This window comes from Cupressus sempervirens, chromosome 3, assembly GCF_028749045.1.
Source record: "Cupressus sempervirens isolate cs-2001-9-10 chromosome 3, ASM2874904v1, whole genome shotgun sequence".
Classification (NCBI taxonomy): Eukaryota; Viridiplantae; Streptophyta; class Pinopsida; order Cupressales; family Cupressaceae; genus Cupressus; species Cupressus sempervirens.
In genome coordinates this window covers 952236761-952241335 of record NC_143120.1, presented here as the reverse complement: position 1 = coordinate 952241335, position 4575 = coordinate 952236761, and positions in this window count along the sequence as shown.

Below are 4575 nucleotides of genomic sequence, written 5' to 3'. Positions count from 1 at the left end.
GCGTCTTAGTCCTCAAGTTCGGCTCCACTTCTCATCTATCTTCTTTTTCACCTTCCAAACGTCCCTGAAGATCTATATTTAAAGAATTTGTACATGTTGCTTATGAGTGAACAGAAATATGGATTAGTCAAAGATATCATATGTGTTTGTCATCCTATTTAAAATATAGTATATTATTGCTATGATATATATTTAATTAAAATATTTCAGTAATGTGATTATATTACTTTATTTTAATATATTCTTCTTTTTAAATATTTTTCTAATATTTTTATTAGAATAATTTCTATTTTAACAAAATTATTATTATTTATATTTTGTATAGACAACCAAATCAGATTATGTTATTATATTACATCATTATTTCATTATCATTATTTTTATTCATATATGTATTCTTTTCAAGAAAATAATTTATTTACACATATTTTCAATCTTTCTACAATTAATAATATACATTTGCATCTTCTCATAGGAAGTCTCAATAAAAACATGATATAATATAAATTATGGAAATATTGAAAATATGTGATATAAATAATGATACAGATATATGATATAAATAATAAGATTGAAAAGATTGTCTATACAAAATATAAATAATAATAATATAAGGAGAGATATATGATATGAGTTATGTAGAGAACATACAAGGAAATTCTCAACTACATGATTATGCTGTCCAAGTTCATGGCGAATTATGTCATTATAGTATATTAAATTTGTTGAACTTATTTATAATACACTTATATTTATCACCTCTACACAATTCTAGTTTTACAATATGTATAATCACTTCTTTTTTGTAGATAATTTTAAAATGTAGGAGAAGGATAAAGGTAATAGTACACTATGTGAAAATGAAGTAAAAAGAGCTTCTAAATTGATAATCATGATCTCTAGAAGTAAATAATAATTGTTCCCTTCATAACTTCAATTTGAGGAAGTAAACAAAATGATTCTCATGATATGAAAGCTAAGTGATGACATTTATTCTTGATATCCAATCAATATAATAAATTATTCTTTGCAAGATGGTTATATCCTACATCCTCTTAATCCACATGTTAATATAAATTGTTATTATTTATTTTTAGTCTAAATATTGTAGTACTAAGAAAATTAATAATAATTATGCATCTTTCGAGGACAAGACTAGAAATGTATTAATTGAAGTTACTTGAATAGGACATGCTTTTTGAGATGAATCTATAATTGATCAAGTTGATTTTATCTTGTTTCTCACTTTGCACATTCACTAAAAGGTGGAGTTTATCCATTGCAATATATACTAAGGGACAAGAGCCATTACATGAGTAGGGTCAAATACATGTTATAGAAGGGGAATGAAATAGACCTATAGGTGAAAGAAAAGACATATAGTAGCCACTTAAAATGTCATATCAATGCATATCCCCAAAAAGATTCTCTAATTTTAAAAAGTAACCCCATTGTGTGGTGCCACATTAATGCACCAATAAATATGATTTATTGCACACCTATAGGCCTTATAACTCTTGGTGACAATTTTTACACTCCACAAGAAGCATACCGATGTGGCATTAGATTTGACCATCTGAAATAATAAACTTATTTTAATGTAATGGACTTGACAAATGAAATTCTATAAAAAAAAATTGAATAATTTTAAATTTCAACATAAGATTTTTAAAAACATAAAGTTATGGTGAACGTGTAAAACTTCCTCTCCCCTTCCAGTCTTGGATTGTTTTATATGTAGAACAACTCGTATTAATGTTAACATTGTATTCTTCTAATTTATTATGTAAAGTAAATTTATTCATAATTAATTAGACATTTAGTGTCCTCATTCTAGTGCCTAGAGTTAATCTTGTCTTCATTTTCGTATAATACATCTTTTAAAAAAAAATACTCTATTAAACTTATTATTTGGGTTTTAAATAGTTTTTAAATTGATGTTGGGACATATGATGGATGTTTTGACACATTCAATAATGAAGGTGAAATATTAGGTGTATTTTTTGACTTTCTTAAAGTTCTTCAATTTCTTTAAAGAAAATAAAGGATTATGTACGATTTATATAATATAGTCTTAATTTTAAAGAATGACTAAGTGGTGATGTATGTTTGTTCTAGATCCATAGGAATATGGTGTTTTAGATGCTATACAAATAACTAGAAAATTAGATGCATAAAGATGATAATTTTTTAGTAGTAAAAAACTATGTAAGTTTTTCTATAACACATCCATTGAATTCAAATATATATATATATATATATATATATATATAATCACTCTAATAAATAATGAATTTGTGCTTAGAATCATATCATATCTAGAATTTATAATTTTATTAGTAAAATTAGACTTATCTTACACATATATAATATAGAGAGAAATACAAGCTTGTTTATTATGATTATATTAAAAATTCATTTTTTAAATGATAAAAATTTTGTACACTAATTTTGGAAAAGTCTTATGAGTTTTGGAAATGATAGAAAATATATTATACATGTAGATATCTTTGATGAGGTTGCAAAGTTATCAAATTCAAGTTTTTCAATAATTAGTAAATGAAGAACTCTATCACCATTAATTAATTATATAGAAAAATATGATTATTTGAAAAATCATGAAAACTATAAAAATAAATCAATAGTTAGATTGATTTTATCAAAATACAAGTTTCTAATCATTACAATATCAACTTATGACAATCCAAAACATAAGCATTTTAACATTCCATCAAATTAAAAAATAAATTCAATTTTTATTTACATAAATTAACATGATTAAATATAAAGATATTGAAAAGAATTATTCTATCATCTATCTTTATATTATTTCTATGTTTAATATTAATAACAAGTCAATGGACCTTTGGTCTATTGGTGAAGTTGAATGGCTCATAAGGAGCTCACCAAGGATCAAGTCTTGTTGAGTGCAAGGCTCTGAGACATCATAAGGGATGAGGCCGAGATCGTGCCCTAGATGATTTTGACAGTGTGGATGCCTCTCCATCCTTGAATCTAAGCTGAAGAGGTTTCAAGCACAAGTGGACCCGCATCTCTCCATCCTTGACTCTAAGCTGAAGAGGTTTCAAGCACAAGTGGACCCGCATCAGATTTCTAAAGTGTCTATATGGTAACCTCCAAAACAAAATTAAAATAAATAAATTATATATTAATAACAGGATCAATCAATATTATATTATTTATCATCTATGACATTTTATGATCATGGTTTTTATTATTATACGAAATGGTGAACTCATCCTCAACTTACTCTTAAGTTGCATTATGATTATGATTACGCTTGATTATTGCATCGTCTAAAAATGTTACAATATTGCATGATACTTCGTCTTTATAATTTTCAAGCTTATCCATTGAAACAATTATTCTTGAAAGATTGTCTCGCTGTCTCGCTAGTTTTACTGATCGCCATATGATAGCCAATTAAACCAAGTACACCTACGCTTGATTTTGTATGATTAACATTATTCAGAGGACTTCAAATCTTGTAAGTTTGATCATAATAACATCCATTCTATACCTTTCATAAGTATAACCAAGAAGCGGCGGGTACAATACATTACTATTATTATTAATTAACTCCCTCGTCTAAGAACAAAATCGAAATCATTTCTTGGACTGACCTTTCAAAAATAAATCCCATTCATTCACAATTTTAATTATAGAATATGAAAAACTCATTGTACGCCGACAAGTTTTCTTCTTCTCATATAAATACCACATTCCTTGCAGTCTTTGGAGCTCATACGTAAAAGCGTTTTGTGATGGAAGCGGTATCCAAAAAATGATTTCATACACTGACACTACTCATCTATCGTTGTGTGAATGGATGTTTCTTCTCGTAGAAATTCATGGCTAACTTTTGTTGATAAAATAATTCTACCTAGTCAGCTTGAAGATAAATTGTGATTTTAGGGTCTATGTCGTTTTCTGTATATAGATAAAAATAAATGAAGTCCACCTTGTTTAAAAGAAGGTGGACCGTTTAATATCATGGCGGCAGTGGTCTGAATATCTTTCAGACTCCGAATTGGAAAACGATGATAAAATGTCATCGGAGGAGTTCCGCGGAAGAAAAGATAGCAGAGCATCCTTCGTAGACGGTGTATGTTATAGAAGGGTCCACTCATACTCCATTCCTGTTTTAGTCTGGCTGAGCTCTTCATTGCATGGTTATGACATACTTATAATTTATGCTTGTCTTCTTATCACAAAATGTTTTAAAATAGGTCACCGCCAATATCTCTAGTACCTATTTAAACAATAGAATAACTATTCTATTAGGACAATTATTACATTACTTTAACATTAACATTGCTATTTGATTAGGACAACGAAAAAAATAAAAATATATCAATGAATTAGTTAGAGAAGTAATCTACAATAAATTAGAAAACTAAAATAAAATATAAAAATAGATTTATAAATCAACTTGCTAATAATAATAGTAAATTAAGAAAAAATAAAATTAATTAATTAAATTCAAAGAAAAAATAAATGGACTAGATAGCTAATTAATGATGAAAAACTAAAATTATATGAAAAGATTTAGAA